Below are 18,962 nucleotides of genomic sequence, written 5' to 3'. Positions count from 1 at the left end.
TAAAACTTTAGTAAGGGTTGTTCACCACTTTATTTTTTTAAGGTTTTATTTTATTATTTCTTTTAGAGAAAGAGTGTGCGTGGGAAGAAGGGGCAGAGGGAGAGGGTGAGGGAGAGAGAGTCTGCAGCAGACTGCGTTGAGTGCAGAGCCTGACACAGAGCCCAACACAGGGCTCGATCTCAGGACCCTGAGATCAGGACCTGAAGCTAAGAGTCAGACATTTAACCAACTGCACCACCCAGACAGCCCTGTTCACCATTTTAGAAAATGACATCACCAACAGCAAGGCCATGCAAGGAATTTGAGTCTCAACTAACGACACACCTGTACCTTGTATCTATTGTATTCGTGGTGATTCTAGGTATGGATATGCATATATGGGTATGTGTACACCTATTTAGCCTCTTTACTAAGATGTCAAATGTGAAGTAAAAGATAAAATAAGTAGTAAGTTAGATAAATAATAAAATGTAAAGTAAAAATACTGATAATATTGAATATTGCTTTACTTCTCCTAAGTCCAAACTTCGACGTTGTAAGTAGATATACATGTGCCACAGTTTTACTATGTCTTCTAGCGTGGTCACGTTCAAACATTTATTTACACGTCAAAATGTGCATTATTTTCGATAACTCAATTTCCTTTTACCAATACATTACATAGCAGCTATAGCATTGTACTGATTGCTTAGAGATTTTATATACTGTTATTTTATATATACATAACATATACATACTTCAGGATATAAAGAGGGCATTACAAAATGTTTACCACAGAAAGATGTATCTGGGTCCAATATGGTTAGGAACCATTTAATCCAATCTAAAATCTTCACAAACCTTCCCTAAAAAAGCTACTAGAGTACATGTTTCACTTCACAAGAAGAAAAGTGAACCTAGAAGGAAAGTCCAGGATATGAGAAGTAACAAGGAGCACAGAAATAGCTAAAAAATATATTAGTAAATATAAATGAGTATATATTCATATACAAGTATGTTTTTTATGCTTATTTGAACATGTTATTTAAACATACATTAAACCTTTAGATGTAACAAAACCAGTAACACAATGCATTTGAGGAAACAAAGGAGTTGTATATACGACATAATAAAGTATACCAAACTGATATTGTGTTCAGCAAGAGGATAGAAATAGAAATAAATAAATAAATAAATCCATTAAAAGAAGAGAACAATAATATATAGTTTCCAAGCCAGCAGAGAAAATTATAGTGCACATGGAACTCTTTATTTAACCATTAGGAAGCAGAAGAGAGGGAGAACACAAAGAAAACACATGAAAAAGAAAATACAACTAAGAGTGTAGAAGCATGTCTAAATAGATGAGGAATCACAATAAATATAGACAATAACTATAAAACTATAGCTATTATATAACTATAGCTATATGCATTATCAGAATGCATAGAAAACAGTCTAACTCTATGCAGCTTATATATGACCCATCTAAAATATAACTGCACAGAAAGACTAAAAATAAAGGGGTGAAAAATGATATATGCTAAATCAGACAGAAAAAAACTGTAATTGCAAAAATAAAATGAACCAGAATAGAATTTAAGGTAAAAAGCATTAACAAGATAAAGAGAAACACTGAATAATACTAATAAAGAATGATTCAGCAAGAAAATATGCCCATCTTTGACATATATACTTAAAAACATAGCCCCCCACAACATAGAAAGCATTACCTTACTGAGTTACTAGGAGAAATGGACAAACTGACAATCTCAGTGGGAGATTTTAGACTGAGAGATCAAAAAATAAAAATAAAATAAAATAAACTGAAAGCTCAAATTCAAAATGATTAATAAGAATATTAAAGAGTAGAACAACAAAATTAACCAGCTTGATCCAATAAATAGGAATAGACTTGTGCACCAAATAGAAAACATACATTCTGTTCACTATACATTCAATATACATTCTTTTAAAAGCTGACCACATATTATATCACCAAAGAGAGTTCAACAACTTAAAAGAATAACTATTTTATAAAACATCTTCTCTGCCCATGATAAAAAAAAAAAGATTGAAATTTAAGAATAAAATGTAATGTTTAGAATGTTTGGAAAGAAAAATCTGTGTACTCATAAATAACTCTATGGATAATAAAGAAAAGCATAATAGAAATTAAAACACTTGTATAGAACCAAATGGCAATAAATGCATTACACATAAGGCTCTCAGGAAGTACTTGTTGAATGAGTAAATTAGCATCCAGAGCTTTTGACACCCAGGCTGATGGCTTTCCATTGTCATTATGAAGACTACCAAATTGAAGTACATGAAAAACAATCTATAAAAATAAAGGACCAGATAAACTCTAAATAAAAATATTAATTTTCAACCTGTCAGGCTAAAACTTCAAAAGATACTTAGGAAATCTGATAGAAGAAATGTTTTTAAGGCCTCAATGTAAATGGTATTATTCCTACTACCTATGTGATAAATGGGCCAGGAAGAAATCTTGTTTATAAAATAAGAAAACAAACACAAATTCCAGGAGTAAAATAATAAGAGACCCTTTATTAAGAACACCAGCATTCATTAGCTTACCTAGCTGACAGAAAACCAGACCTTTACATAATACACAGAGTGCCTCCCGAACCTATCAGCTATGAATTTAATGAGCTTAGCTAAAGTCTTCAATAAAGTATGAGCTGATGGAAGAGAGAAATATTTCTTATTTTGTTGTATCTATTTTAATTATTCTCTTGTTAAAGAGGAAAAAAGAAATTACTTGAAAGTATAAAATTGACTGAAAATCCAATCAAACGTTTTATATCCTTTTCCTGAGCAGCAAGCATTTTGTCCTTGTGAAAAGAGACAATTTTCAACACCAGGTATCATTTAAAGGTCTTTGCCAGCATCTTTTTGTTTACTGTCAATGGAAAATTACTGCAATAATCTTTACAATTCTAGTCTAGAAAAATTTCACCTACGGTATACAAATGTCATTATTAAGGGAAGTTTAAGTGGGCATCCTAAGGATGTCGGTTCAGTTCTTTACTTTGTGTTACCTTTGCATTATAGAGACAAACTGTATGCAAAAGGAACAACAAATACCATCTTCTATTATATAAATACTCACATATTTTCTAATTCATCATTTTACTCTTTCCTCTTATAGACAAAATGTTTGCTTCCTCATAATCAGGCCTTTCATGGAAAAAGTTATCGGATTTGCCTTTTCTTCACATGAGGTGGGTTACTGTTTTTTTAAATCCCCTTTTCCCAAATAAGGTATTGGATTTGAAAGAAAGATAACTAATTTGAACCCCTCTAACTAATTTAAAATCCTTTGCGATTCAGTGGAGTTAAAGCCCTGGTTATAATAGACAATCTACATTCAAAGCACAGGCAGTCCCCAAGTTGCAAATGGGTTATATTCCAAAAGTTAATTTGAAAGTCGGCTGTTTAGAACTTGCAAAGGCATTTTGCCATGGAAACAAAGTTATAAATGACAGTTGAATTTCCAGGCTAGCCCAGGAAAGCCTATCTAACCCATAATGTGTTTAAATCCAATTACTTCAAGGAGAGGTTTGTAACAGAACATAATAGTCCACTGACAGGCTGATTGGTGGTCCACTTTGCCGAATCTCTCAATTTAGTGTTGTTGGCTTGTCATTTTAATATTTCTTCATTTTATTCCCTAAAGATGTATTAGTCAAATAATAATAATACCTTTCTATAAAAAGTACTTAATTCATTTCTCATGGCCATGTCGATTACTTTAAGACTTTGATTTATCTTAAAGCAAGGAATAAATAAGTATTTTTTTCTCTGTGATAAAAATCCCAGTTTCTTTCTTTAAAAGGTTTTTTTTTTTTTTTGCTTAATGTGTTTTTTGCTTATCATGAAATTTATGCAAAGTCAAAATTCCTTTCTAATCACTTGGTTTGATGGCAGTAATCCATAAAGGTTTTTCTCTTGTTTTAATTTGCTGGTTATTTTAAAAAGCCTTTGATAACAACAGTTATCAAACAACAGTGGCGTGACAAATATCAGTGATGAACTCCATTAATCAACAATACCAAACAGCATTTCACTTTTGCTATTTCACATCTCTGACCCCTGATTGAAGATAAGTGGTTCCTGGGGCGCCTGGGTGGCTCAGTCAGTTAAGCATCTGACTTTCGATTTCAGTTCAGGTCTTGAGGTCAGGGTCGTGAGTTCAAGCCCCACATCAAGCTCCAAGCACAACACAGAGCCTACCAAAAAAAAAACCAAACAAACAAAAAAGTGTTTCCTAAATTCCTCACATGTCAACCAAGGTCCCTCTTAATCTGGCCCCAACCCATATTTTCTGCCCTGTATCTTGGTACCTTCCAACTCAAACTTCTGCAGAGGCTTATTTCTAACCCCCAGGCACACTTGGCATTTTCCCAGTCTCATGCCTTTGTTAGCTATCATTCCCATTAAAGTGCTCTGACCGTTCTATTTGAAGCCTATTCTTCAAGGTTCACCTCCAATTTCACCCCTCCTGAACTAACTGGAATAATGGAAAGACTGTGTTAGAGACAAGCTATGAATCTCAGCTCTGCTGCTTTCTTAGCTGTATGTATGTGAACATATGTTTAGCCTCTCAGAACCAAAGTTTCTCATCTATAAAATGAGAGTAGTAGTACTTTGATCACAGTGTTAAAGATTAAATAAAAGAAGTGGAATTTAAAAATCATAATGCCTGTGTTTGATCATCCCATAACAACTGATTGCTTGCCTTTTTGAACCCCTGTAGCAAATTTTATCTGAGCTATTCATTTCAAATGTTGTATCGCTGGATGTCTTTTTGCATGAGTATACTGTATCTCCCTCACCAGGTATTTTAAATCTATCTGGTTAAAATCTGTCAATCAAAATCCAGGCAGGAAATCAGAAACCATGCAGGTATTTCAAACAGAGGGATTTAATTTAAGGAATTAGTCACACAGATATTGAAAAACTGAAGGGGCAAATGGGGGATTCTGGAGGAAGTAGTTAACACCTGCTGGGCTTCAGAGAGCAGAGAACTAAATGAGAAAAGCCTAGTTGCTTGGAGGAAGGGGGTCCTCATATAGTTAGTGCTCAGGTCTCTGAAGGAGGTGTTGCATGGCTAGTGATTATGCTAATAAGGGGGCACAGTTGGGTAGCACAGGTAGCCATGAAGGGATGTGGCCCAACCACTGTTAAATATGCCAAAAGACACTGAGGCTATTTTGTAGCTCTTACCTTTTGACAAGAATTACAAATAGGAAGCAAGTTCTGTCTCTCCTTCACCTGCTTTCCAGTCTCTCTCTAGTTACCCCAGCCTCCATTGGCAGATTCTGACTGGAAGGCAGCTGATGAGGGAGTCTGGGGAATGTAGTCTCCAGACCTAGCCCTAGGATCCCAGAACACAGTATAAAAGGATGGACTTGGAGCTGAGAGCAAAAGAGAAATAATCAGCACAAAAAGTAAATTTGTTAAGGTCAGGTCATTTGTTCTTTGTACAGAGCCCTCAATATACAAGGTAGTCTATAAATGTTTCTTCATTTATTCTCTCCTTTGCTATGTACCCCTCTCTGAAGCATATTTGGATTATCACTTTAGATTCTTACAAGAAAGGAGTTTGCTCTTATTCTATGTTGAGTGTAGTATCAATGTTCAGTAGTACTAAGAAAATTAATATAGTAAATCATTTCATTAAAATCCAAGTCCCTCATCTGAAGTGCTTGGTTGTTTTTGTAGCTGGGGTCACAGCTTGAGCTCAAACCATTTCATTGCCCTAGGATTAGAGCATGCTTAGGCATGTCTACAGAGCTGGTAGAGCAGGCCTATTTAGAGAGGAAGAAAAAAAATCTCATCCTAAGTGAAGAGATATATGAAAAGTTTGCTTCAAATTCAATTGCCCAGTGTTAGAGGAAAAAGCTTAGTGGGACATGCTGCCTATTCCATGAATTCATGCCTGAGTCCTAGAGCTGCAAACAAATGCTATATTTATCTGGTTCACTCTGATATACATGGGAATTTGAGAGCCAAAGGCAAAAGCAACAGGAGATAGTGTCCATGGGAAACTGTATCTTGGTACAGGCAGGGATGCCCTTCAAGTCAGGCATTAGTGGTCTTTGCAGAGAGCACTGCCATCAGGGAATTCTGTTGGCTTTGGAAACAATAGAAGAAAACACCTCTATAAGCCAGAGGAGGACAGAAGAAAGACAGTGATTGTCATGGAATTGCTCAGAGGACTAATTCTTGGAGTGCACCTTTACAGATCCCTGGGGATTCTTAGAATCATCTGGAAGAAATTTGACTATGGATGTGAGAAGAGTGTGAGGCTATTTTTTGAGAGTTCTACCACAACACTATTTTTATTCTTAGTCTGCTGTAGCTTGGGAAAATAAACTACATTTAAATTTCCCGTGTTTTAAGTCGTGAGTTTCTACAATTTAAAGCTGAGTATTTGATAAAGGTCATCTTCTGTTATTTTTAAGTGAGTTTCTTTATTTTACTTTCTTTTAGCAATGGTAATCACTATTAGTAATTAATTTTAGCTTTTGTCTTTTCAATAGTGCTGGGTTAATATCTTATATGTACAGTATAAAGAAAAAAATAAGATCAAAGTTCAGAAGTGCCTTGGTTTTCAAAAACTTTATACATAAAAATTTGAAATAAATAAAATTAGTATTTTATTTACTTCACTAAAAGTATTCAATTTATAAACAATTTCTCTAGTTTTTCTCATTACTCTAAGTCATTTTCCTTATCTAAAAGATGCTTGCTTTATTTATATACTATGTGTAAAAATTAAAGGCAACTTACAATATAAAAATATTCACATAACAGAGAGTTAATTTGTCTACTAGTTTTAAAATGCAATTTGGTTTAAATATTTAGCTCTGAAATTTGAGGAATAGCTTTAAGTTTGGTGACAATTTATATTATCTGATTTTTCATTACCTACTTCATTTAAATTTTATTTTTTCCAGATTAAAATCTCATTGTTATGTTGCTAATGTATTGCTCTGGTTTTGAAATTTGGTTTTTTGAAGAAAAAAAAAAGAAAAAGACATGTAGTTTGGGAATAGTTTTTTCAAATCCCAAGTCATCTTCGGCCTCATTATCCTTATAGATGCCTATCTCCTTCTTCTGTCTTTAAAATTGATTCATATGTCATCTGGTTATGCTGGATAATGATCCTGGTGTGTTCAACCCCAGGGCTGCTATCAGAGCCTCCTAAAGCTGTACAAAACATCAAAGAGCTGTTGACAGTCTAAAAGACAGATATAGAAACCTTATTTTTTCAACCTAGAGAAAATTCTTATAATCTGTCTATTCTTATAGAGCCCCTCCAGGTCAGGAACCTATTCAACGAGTCCTGGTCAGTAACCAGAGAAGACTTTCCCCTCTGTGGAAGTAAGACTGTCTCTAGGAGCATTACTTTGAAACCATATCATCAAAATTGACAAATTTGGACTATTAGGATTATCATTTTGTGATTAAAGAATTCCTTGGTCTTTCCTAATTGGTTTCTCTATAAAGAACAAACAATATAAAAGACTTGAACCACAGAAAAGCAGTTTTTTTGAAAAATTGAGTCAATCCTAATTTAACTCCATGTCACAGAGAAAGAAACCATCTTATTTGTGAAAGTTGATGCTGTTTGAGCTGCTCTAAGATGCTCAAAGTATGGCCCACAGACTACCCTCATCAGAATCTCTTGGAGTGCTTATAAACTAGATTCCTAAATCCAAATCTTGGTGTGGGGGATACATAGTAGAGCCACTATTTCTTAATTAAGCACCTTGATTTTTATTCAAGCCAAAGTTTAAGAACTACTTCTCTGGAACAGAGTTCTTCCTTAGTGTGGCAAGTCACTCAAATGGATCTTTTTTATTTTGAAAAGAAAGCTAAAACTTCCAAGGCTATTCTGGATAAAAATGAGGACAGAAAACAAAGAGCCAAATTGCCCTGAATAATAATAAATTAACAAGAATTTGGGAATTGTCTTCAGGTAGCTTTAAAGGGAGCTTTAAAGGGAGGTGGCTTTAAAGCATCCCAGAAATTTAGAAAAATGTGGAGAAGATTCTCGTTAGAGGGAAGATCCATAGCAACATAGTAACAGGGTGGGGTTTGAGGAGAATGATGGCCAGTGAGAAATTCCCTCTAGTTGGAATGGCCAATGATCAATGTCAAGTGGCTTCCTATTTTGTGCCATGTTTCCTTTGCTCTTAGGGAAGGAACTGTTCCATCCATGGAGTAAAGCATGGCTGGAAAGGAAAGTGAGGAACGGAGACTGCAACAGAATCAAGAATTTGGTGCAAGACTGACTGTGGCCAAGTTCCTTCCCGTTTATCTTAGGAAATATTGAGGAAGGTTCTGGACTTCCCTTACCTCACCAGGTCACAATTAGCCAGGACAACTAATGTTATAGCTATCATTTATTTACTGGGCATCAGACATATACCAGGCATTTTCCATGCATTATGCCATTTAATCCTGCAAAGTAGGCATTTTATCCTCATTTTACAGGTGAAGACATGACTCAGAGAATAACGTGCCCAAGATTAATCAACCAGTCAGTAGTAGAGCTGAGATTGGAGCCCAGATTTACCTGACTGCCCCCACAACACACACATTTTATACCACACTCCTTCTCAGAGACAAAGGGTGAAAAACTTCTGACTGCTTTAACTGGTCTACCTCCCGATCAATCGTTTTCACCTCCCTCTCCTCTAATGGATGTATACCACTTCTCCATCTGAAAAGAAGAGCAGTGGCAGTAGTGTTTTCTCTGGCTCTGGCCAGAGTTAGAACCCCCAATGTTGCTCAGAGAATTCAGTCAGCGCAACCCTTCCACCTGGATCTGCTCTCCCATCTCTCTTCCTCACCAAACTTTTTCCCCAAACTTCTTAAAAGACAAGTTTCCACTTGCTCTTTGACTTCTTTATCTCCTTCTTTCTCTTCAACCCACTGTATCTGGTCAAGTGCAGTGATGGGTCTGAGATTTTATGCTCCTTACAAGCTAATAATTTAGCCTGCTACAGTTTCTTGGATGCTAGCAGAAGACCTGCATCTTCTGGGTCAGAAGACTGTATTATATACCACACAGCAAGTTGCACCAGCTTCATGTTCATGGTATCTCCTTTGTCCCCCAGCTTTCACCTAGGGGCAACATGGCGTGGCCCAGGGGATGCTATATATGCAATGGGTCTACATCACAGCTGAGGAACACCAAGTTTAGAACTCCCCCAATCTTTTATAATGGGCTGCAAACAAAGCTGTTCAAACTTCACCACAAAAGGAGACATTAACATGCTGGATGGTAAAAAAAAAAAAAAAAAAAAAAAAAAGTGCCGTCTATTGCAGTAGGAGACACTATTTCTACCTTCCAAGGCTGTCTGTTATACAAACATCCTGGAAAAGACAGATAATCTAGAACAAAAGTTGCTAGTGCCTCTGCTCATGAGACATACAGAAATATGACAGTTCTATGGAGAATTGTCTCCCAACATATTCTTGAATCTCTTCCCATTAATCATACAGAAGATTGCTGTCTTAAAAGTGCTCAGTAATCTCCTTCCTAATTGTATGATTCAACAACCTTCTAGAATCCTAGAAGGGACTTCCAAGAACAAATTCAATCATTTAAGAAGTATTTAGGGGGACCTACTACGTGCCAGGCACTGTGTAAGCAAAAATAGGCACAGTCCTTCTCTTCTTTGAGAGAACAATGGAAATATACCTAGTATTCACATATACCAAAATGTTGCAAGCTATGGTGTCATAGAGGGAAAGGTATACCCATTGTAGGAGAGCTGACATCAAGGGGTCTTGAACTCCTCTGGGAAGTCAGAAATGTTTTTCCTTACTCCCATGAGTAAGAGATAAGATGGTTACAAGGGAGAAGACAGGAATGTGCAGAGAGCCTGTGGCTGCTGGAATCACAGCACATTTGAGAAACTAAAAGGAGGTCAGGAAATTTTCTATACAGGAAGCAAGGGGAGAGTGGTAGGAGATGACACTGGAAAAGGCAAGACCCCACGGAGTCTGGTAGGCCATCTTAAGAATTCTAGTCATATCTTACAATAATAAGAAGCTGTTTAAGAGTTTTATATGGAAGTGCCATAGTCTGACTTGTTTTTAGAAAGATCATTTTGGCTGCAGGGGCACCTGGGTAGCTCATCGGTTAAGTGTCCAACTCTGGATTTTGGCTCAGGTCATGATCTCAGGGTTGTGGAACTGAGCCCGTCAGGCTCTGTGCTGGGTGTGAAGCCCGCTTAGGATTCTCTCTCTCCCTCTCCCTCTGCCCCTCCCCCATTCTCTCTCTCTCTCTCTCTCTCTCTCTCTGCCTAAGAAAATAATAATAAAATAACAAATAAAGATCATTTGGGCTGCAAAGAGGAAAATGAATGAAAGGGCTTAGATTTATGCAGTGAGGCCAGATTGGATTGGTGGCAATTCGTAAAAAGTGGACCAGTTTGAGAGCTTTGGAAGATAAAATTGCCAGGACTTGATGCTACAATGAATACGGAAAATAACAGTGAAGGAGATATCAGGGATGACTATTACATGTTTGATTTGAACAACTGGATAGATGAGGAGAAAGGAAAACAAGAAGAGTTTATGAACTCAGTTGGACTAAACTTTGTAGCTGTGAGACATTAAGTAAACATGTCGGTAGAACAGTTGGTATCAGATTTGAAATTTAGGGGAAGGGTCTGGGCTAGAGACACCTATGTGGAAATTATCAACATATAGATAACTAAAGCCATTGGTGTGGGTAATGATGTTTAGGCCAAGAGATTATAATGAAAACAAAAAAGAACCTAAGCTGAATTGTGAGGCAGTCCTATATTTAATAGCTAAGGAGAGGAGAAGGAAACTGCAAAGGAATTAGAGACACAGTACTCAGAAGTGTAGGAAAAAAAGCCAAGAGCATAGGGCCAAACAAGAAGTAATATTCAAATAAATAATTGGTCAAAGTGCTGAGTATTGTTGAGAGTTTAAGAAAGATGATTGAAAATGACCCTTATTTTATTGAGAAGAAAAATGAAGTACTGAGAAGTGACTTGTTCAAAGCTGACATAAATTCTTGTCCCTTTCTGGATTCCCAGAGATACTGGTGCTTGTGTTAGGGTTATTTATGTGTATGATTCATTCTCTCCACAGGACATGAATTCCCCAGTCCTCACTTGACTCAACCTTCCAGCATTGCATATTGTTGACTACAATCTTTACATCTACTTCAGTGATATTCTGGAATTATGTCTTAGTCTCCTTTGAAATAGCTGTTCCTCTTTGTTGTGCCTATACATGTAGGAATGCCCAGGATACTTTTTAAAAATACAGGTTTTTTTTGTTTGTTTTTAAAGATTTTTATTTATTTGACAGAGAGAGCACAAGCAGAGGGAGAGAGAGGGAGAAGCACGCTCCCTGCTGAGCAAAGAGCCCGATGTGGGACTTGATCCCAGGACCCTGGGATTATGACCCGGGCCGAAGGCAGCCGCTTAACCGACTGAGCCACCCAGGCATCCCTAAAAATACAGTTTTTAAAAAATGCCATTTCCTGCTTCCTCTCCCCCACTCAGGCAAAATCTTGAGGGGTAGATTACAAGATTCTAGCTTTTTAAAAAACTCCCAAGTAGGAAGCTTTGGAAATTACTAGCTTAGAGTTAGGTTTGGAAACCACTAGCTTAGTCTCAGACCAAACAGAGCTAGGGTAGCAATATGGAGAAGCCACCCAACTTGCCCACGCTCTGATAAATACTCATATTTTAAAACAATATACAGTTATGCTTCAGTTATTCAGAGATCAGCTTTCCAGCAATTTTGTCTGGAAGAGGACCAAAACTGGAAGTTAAGGAAAGAAAACACCTCTCATAGGGACAGAACTTTTGATAGTGAACAGCAATAAAAATATCGCAAAATATCACTTGATATAGAGTCACTGTCCTATTTACTGATGGGAAGAAAAGGATTCTCTTGTTAGCTGGCTGTGGCTATAAACATCTGATCAATCATCACCTGGAGCCAGAGAAATGCCATCAAGAAAAAAGAGTAAAAAATAAACAGTAGAGTAGAAAGGATAAGAGGAAGGCTCAGAGTGGATAAAGAGACAGATGAGATGAGAAGCAGTGACAGATTATTAGAAAAGGTGATGAGAACATTCCAAAGAGAAAAAAAGAGATCACCAAAATAGGGATCCTATATACCTCAGCAATCCCCTGGGACTTCAGCATATGGCCAAGGTATCACATTTGATGGTCAATCATGGACAAAGACTTTCATTAACCATTGTACTCTTTAAGAATGTAGATTTTAAGAGGATTTCTGTAGAAGGGTTAAAATAAAAATACTGCTATTTTAAAACGCAGCACAATCAATAAAGTGAAATAAAGCCAGAACAGGGAGCCTGGTTACATTCATCACTGTTTTTGAAGGGACAGTTACTGGGGTCGGACTCTCCGTCCCAAGGACTACCCCCTTCCCAAGACCTTCAGTGGAATCTGCAAAAGTAAGCAGCCCTGGCCAGCCCTCGGGAATTATTGCAGCGCCCCCAATTGCTGGAGGTTTAAAGGAATCTCTGCTCCGTTCACTTGTAAGCTTCGTGCTGTTTGTTGTACAAATTAAGGTAATGGGTTTTCATGCGATTTGGCTGGGAAACAGACCAGGAAACTAACCCCCACGTTTTCAACTGAAGTAATTATCTAAATATTTTTGCTTGCCGTAGAGATCCGGGGCTCTAAGTGTTTAGGATGGAAAATATCCAACCCACTTCGCTTGGCTTCCTATTCCTTGGGGGAGTGTCTTTAAAAGCACCTGCCGGCGTTAAGTTCTTGTGCTTTCAGAAAGAGGCTGACCCCGGCGCGTCTCAGAGGGAGCCTTTTACAATTTGGACTGAGAATTGCGTGAGTGGCCCTAGGAACGTCAATTAACTCCACATTTCCCTAGTGTTCCTCGCAGGCTGGCCGCGCCAGATGCTCAGTCGAAGCTGGCGCAGCCAGGCCTCAGGACAGAGCCTGCAGCCCCGGGAGGGCGGTGGGCGCCCTGGGAGCGGTAAGGGGGCGCTCGGACGCCCAGCGCCAAGGGCTCGGCGGGCGACTTGCGCCCCCGGGGAAGACCCGCGGGGCAGCAGGCTCGAGCGCCGGGCGGGAACGCGGGGTCCGGGCCGGCCGGGGGCGCCGTCGGCGAGGCTCGCGCAGCCGCACTGGGCGTGCTGACTCCGGGCTCCTCCTCCCGGCTTCGTAGTAAGCATGGCGGCGGCGGCGTTCGTGGTCCCTCGGGTGAAACAGAAAGCGGGAGCTACGCGGAGAGGGAGCGAAGAGCGGGGCTGAGGCGGCGCCGTCACTGCCGGAAAACCACCCCACCAGTCAGTGCGCCGGCGGCCGCAGCGGCCCCGAGAGCTGGCTCTGCCGCTGAGGTAGAGCGAGAACGATCAGGAACCCGAAGAAGAGGCGCCAGAGTAGCCGCCTTCCTCCGCCTCAGAGCGGCGTGACTCGGAGGTGAGAGCGCGGGCGCTCCCTTCGGGAAAGGCGGGGGAGACCGAGCTGTCCCACTCCCGTCCCGGAGCAGGCGCCACGGAAACCGTTAGGCTGGGTCTGAGGGGCCGGGGCGCCGAGCGGGGCTCGGGCCCGTCGAGGGGCCCGGCCCACCCCGTTCTGTGGGCGCGCTGTGGGCAAGGAAGTGGGGGGGAGTGGGGCCGGGGACAGGACCCGTCAACTTGTCGGCCACCTGCCGGGCCCGAGTCTCGCCCGGAGGCGCTTGTGGGGGCGCGACCGCGGCCCCGCCACCAGCCCGAGGAGGCGGCGCGGGGGGCGCGGGCGGCCTTCCCTCCGCCCCCCGGCCGGCGGTGAGCGGCGCGGCTCGCGGAGGCTTGGGGGTCGAGTGCGGAGCTCGCCGGAGAAGATCGCCGAGCGGCCGCCGCCGCTTCTTGGGCTTCGGCCGCCGGGCAGCCGCCGAACTTGAACGCTTTTTCTGAAGAGAGTTTCCCCCGTTCATCTTGGGGTTAAAACCTCGAAAACCCGCCCTTGTGTGTTTGATCCTGTTTGGCTGGTGCCAGTACCTGGCCGTTCCTCTACCCGGCTGAGTTAACCACCTGTTCAGTCAGGAGGTTGACTCGAGGCTGCAGTCCTTGCCCTGTTTAACAACCTGGATCTTTGAACTTTTGACACGGCTGTGGAGGGACGCCATGCGTTAGGTAAAGGAAAATGAACAAATAGTTTTGTCATACAGTCTGGAGAACAACGGTGGCTGTTTTAATTAAAGTAGTCGTTGATCGTTCCTTTATCAAACTGTTAGCGTTTAAAGCCTTGGGATATTTTTGCGGGGGGGAGGGGGTGTGTAATGGTTACTGGGGTGCTAGGGATCGTGAATTAGAGATTTTCTTTTGTGAAATTTTATGTAAGTTTCTTTGCACACCTTTGTGTCTGAGCATCTTCCAACTAAGAATAATAAGCTTATAAGGTTTTTTTCTTTTTGCAGTATAATCCTCATATGTGTTCAGTATGAACTTTTAAAACCGAGCAGCATAATTATTTCTTACTGTGCTCTCTGTTTTTAGTTCCTGAAACCAAAGTTGGAGTGTTTTTCTGTATTATAAGAATGAAATAACTAAAGTTGAACTGTTACTATACTATTTTACCACCGTGCTATTACCAGCACCAGGGCTAAACATATGCTACTCAGGGGTTGGAGCCATATGTTAGACAGCAACTAATTGAGATTTGTGGCTAAGGTCTTGTATTTGGATAAATATTTAGTTTTTGTGTATTTGCTAAATCTGTAATTCTTGCCATCGTGTAAGTTTTGTTTAAATCACCTAAAAATATCCCAGAGGAATGACTCCTCTGCCTTTTTGGTGTTTTCTTGGTTGAATTGATTTATCTCAAGTAATGAGATAAAGTGCCTATTGGGACAGATGGTGGGCTTAACAGAAAACAATGATAAAAAGGATTTTTAACACATCTTTTATAACATAGAACCTAAAATTTGCTTTCAGCTTTTTGGCTCACTGGTAATTCTTGTCATCACTAATAATACTAGTTAGTGGGAAGAAAGGATGATTTAACAGGAAGAAAACTCATTAAAATTTTTGTAAATAACATTCGATTTAAAAATTTTAGCACTGTCCCGGTAAGTTTTACTGTTTTTTTTCTTTTTCTTCATAGATCATCTCTCAGTTTTCTTATGTAGGTTGACAGAGAAATTTTTTTATCCCAGGCTGGTTGACTTTAGCCACCTGTATGCTTTGGAATTAACTCCCTCTTTTTCCCTTTTGTCTCTCCTTTCGAAACCTCAAAATCATTGAATGTTTAGGGAATATAAACATTCTGGTTAACTCTGGCCTCAGTCAGATGTAATTATAAAGGCAGTTTGCTTCTCCCAAATTAATGATATGCATTTGAAAAAACTGATGTTAGGATTATCATTTGGTGTCATCTGTGTCATCACTTCCCCTCATCATGTGAGTAATTGAGAGCTGATTCATTTTACCATGCATTTAATAATTACTTTTTAGTTGTAAAATTTCTAGAGTATAATATTAAACATATTTTATTACTAATTAAGAAAATGGTTTCCCTCTTCTCTGACCAGCCAGGGATAGGTCAGGACTGAGAGACTATAAAACCCAGGACAAAAAGAAGGAATATATGATTAATATTCTCATTGTCTTTTGTAGCTTTACTTAGGTAAAGAGCACTTAATTTATAATATGCAGTATTTGTAAACTCATGGGTAATATGTATGATTGTTTTAAAACATTTGTGTTTTTTTATGTTCATACATGGAAGTCTTGTGCACCTTATATTTTGCTTATATTTTTATAAGAATTTGATGAAGTAACTAAAAAATATTTTTATATTCTTGGTACATTTTTGTATGAAAATGAGTCTAGGTGTTATCTTTGAGAGTGATGTAGGGATATGTACATGATTTCCAATTTTATTAGCCGGGTAATCAAATGATAGATGATTTTTTTTCTCACTATCTTTAGCATACTTCAAATAAATTTAGAATGTTGAAAATCTAAAGAGTTAGAATGCAGTGTATGTCTGTCCCGTTGAATCTTTTAGTCCTTCAGTTATCACATTGCAAAAAAAAAAAAAAAAAAGGCCCTTATGGCTATCCATGTCTAGAGCTGCTTGTTAAAAGGAAATTAATGGCCAATAGTGTTGAAAGGCAAATTTTGTTTTTTTAACTTATATTTCAAGGTTTTATAATTTTCTTAATATTTTGATCTCATTTCAAAGTATTATTCAGTGATCTCTTAATCTCTTGATCCTTATCTCTCTATCCTTCCACTGTTACAGTTTTGTTTGTCTTTCACATACACTTTAAGTTTGCAATGTAACTTACCGTCTTCCATCAAGTTACTTTGTGGGTGTTATCTTTTGATATTTCCAATCACTTATCACCCATTACCAGTCCTCAGGTTATTTTTTCTCCAAGATAGAGAGGTACACTTGGGAGATGACATGTGCTCAGAGGATGATGAGCTATTATTAAAGCAGTGTGATACCTTTCCTTCCTTCAAGTTGTTTAGAAAATAGTTGTGGGTACTAGACTAAGCACACACAAAATCATTAGCAAAAATATGATGTTATTAAATTGTGTGGCAAGAACTGTAATTTGAAAGAAAGTGAGGCCACTGAGGGCTGGAAGACCATGGAAGGCATTTGGAAGAAGTCAAACTTGAAACTTGGGAAGGACTTAGCAAAAGGAAAGACATTCCAAAAAAGATTGACATCCAGGACTGAAGTAGGAGCAGGGAGACCTGTCTGAGAGCATCCAAGGATAAATATTAAGAGGAAGAAAGAAGGTTGCCTACGGATTTTGGCTAAGCCCCAGGGCATGATCAAAAGGAATAGGCAGGGCTGGAGAAGATAATTTGGCTGTGTCATTATGAACTCATCATTGAAAGAACTACATGTCTACTTTGACATATTAATAGCTTAAGCTTTATGTGTAAGGGATAGCTATATATATCTTATATGTGTTTATTACAGCTTAGATCAGGAATCGGCAAACTTTTTCTATAGAGTGCCAGATAGTAAATATTTTAGGTTTTGCAGTTTACTTGCGGTCTCTCCTGAGTATTCTTTTTTGTTTATTTTTTAAATAATTTTTTATAAATATAAGAATCATTCTTAACTCCGGGGCCAAACAAAAACAAGCTCGCTGTGGGCTGGATTTCGCCAGTGTACCTAGTTTGGTGACTCCTGGCTAATAATTGGGCTAGGTAATTGTCCTTACAGCACATAAAGTGAGATGCCTTATATCATTTGTCTACATGTTTGTTTGGTGCATTTTGTTATGACTATCATTTATATTTGTTCCCTATGTTATAGTAAAAATAAAGAAAATATGCAGAAATAACTATTATTGTAATTGTTATTTTGTGGCCAAACTTCTAACAACAGCCTAGACTAGGTCTCAGAACTAGGAAGTGAAAGAAGAAAAACCTTTGAGCCAGGCCTTAGAGCAGGAAAAATAGTTACATCATGGCTTGATTTAAAATTTGTATAAGGTTAAGTATATCAGCTGCATGTTCTGGTTTTACATATTTTAAACTGCAAACTGGCATTTTATAAACTTTGGCCAGGGTACTGGTGGCTTATAAGTGATAATAGGGACCTGACGGAAGGAAACCTTGTCTTTAAAAGTAGTCTAGGATGAGTTAGTGAAGAGATAAAGAGTTAAGACACCTCTCAATAACTCCAAGAAGAGTCACTGTGTTACAGAATAGTCTAATAATTGATATTTACATTGATGAGCTTGAGTCATCAGGAAAAGATTGTGTCATGTGCAGATTAAGGCAAAGAAGACCTAGAAATCTCTTTTAAAATATTTCCATTAAGGGATGCCTGGGTGGCTCAGTCAGTTAAGTGTCTATCTTTGGCTCAGGTCATGATCCCAGGGTCTTGGGATCGAGTCCCACATCGAGCTCCCTGCTCAACGGGGAGTTGGCTTGTCCCTCTCCCTTTGACCCTCCCTCCACTCTTGCTCTCTCTCTCAAATAAATAAATAAATAAAATCTTAAAAATTTTTTTTAAAAAATAAAATGTTTCCATTAAGACTCTTCAAAGATAAGTTATGGTGATTTAAAGGATAAGTAGCAGTTACTTTGAAATTTCATTTACATGAAATAGCTCTTTGAATTTTCTAATTTAAAAATGTGTATTTCTAAAGCAGTTGTTTCCTTCACATTGTGTTTCATGTACCATTACCAGGTGAATAGTGGTACCTCAGGTTATGGTTGCATGAATGAATTGGCTAGGGTTACTCTGTCATCAAGAGTAATGACATCGGGGCGCCTGACTGGCTAGTTGGTTAAGCGTCTGCCTTCGGCTCAGGTCATGATCCCGGGGTCCTGGGATTGAGCCCCGCGTTGGGCTGCCTGCTCAGCGGAGAGCCTGCTTCTCCCTCTCCCTCTGCCTGCCACTTTGCCTATCTGTGCTCTCTCTCTGTCAAATAAATAAATAAAATCTTTTTTAAAAAAATTAAAGAGTAATGACATCATTTTGTCATCAGGAGAGCAAGAATATGGCACAACATTTTTTGATTTGAAGGCATTAGTAAATATGTTCTGTATATGAAGGATAGTATTAAGTGCTGGAAAAAGTAAAAATGAATAAGATGGAGAGCTGTGTAGATAACATCAGTGTGGTTTTTTTTCCCCTTTTAAAAACATTAAAACTAACCAAACAAAACTTAAGCTAATTTTTGTAATTTATTTATATTAACATTTTTCATACTTTGTAAATGTATATACTGCCTTACATTGTAAGGCAGTACAGACCTTTTGAACTAAATTTCAGCCACTGTGAATTGCTACCTAATAAAAATTTGGCTTTTTAAATTTTGCTTTAAAGAGAAATTAACAGTTTACTTTCCGACCTCCCTTTTGCCAGTGCTTGAAACAGCTGGATCATTCCATCTGTTTTGTTTTTTAGGAGATTAAGTTCCATGGATCTTAGTTC

At 38.7% G+C, this 18,962-nt stretch overlaps 1 protein-coding gene across 1 annotated transcript in view; it reads left to right on the top strand.

Annotated features, from left to right (window-relative positions):
• The first annotated feature begins 13,201 nt into the window (after positions 1-13,201).
• The window catches only part of FNDC3A (fibronectin type III domain containing 3A), a 158,597-nt gene continuing 152,836 nt past the window's right edge, over positions 13,202-18,962 (top strand). The window contains exon 1 of the mRNA XM_006746812.3: positions 13,202-13,484. The gene's annotated coding sequence lies outside the window, so the exon portion shown is untranslated. The remainder of the gene's footprint in view (positions 13,485-18,962) is intronic.

This window comes from Leptonychotes weddellii, chromosome 3, assembly GCF_054177405.1.
Source record: "Leptonychotes weddellii isolate Sample4059 chromosome 3, ASM5417740v2, whole genome shotgun sequence".
Lineage (NCBI taxonomy): Eukaryota > Metazoa > Chordata > Mammalia > Carnivora > Phocidae > Leptonychotes > Leptonychotes weddellii.
The sequence above is the reverse complement of the archived record's forward strand: the minus strand, read 5'-3'. Positions and strand labels throughout refer to the sequence as shown.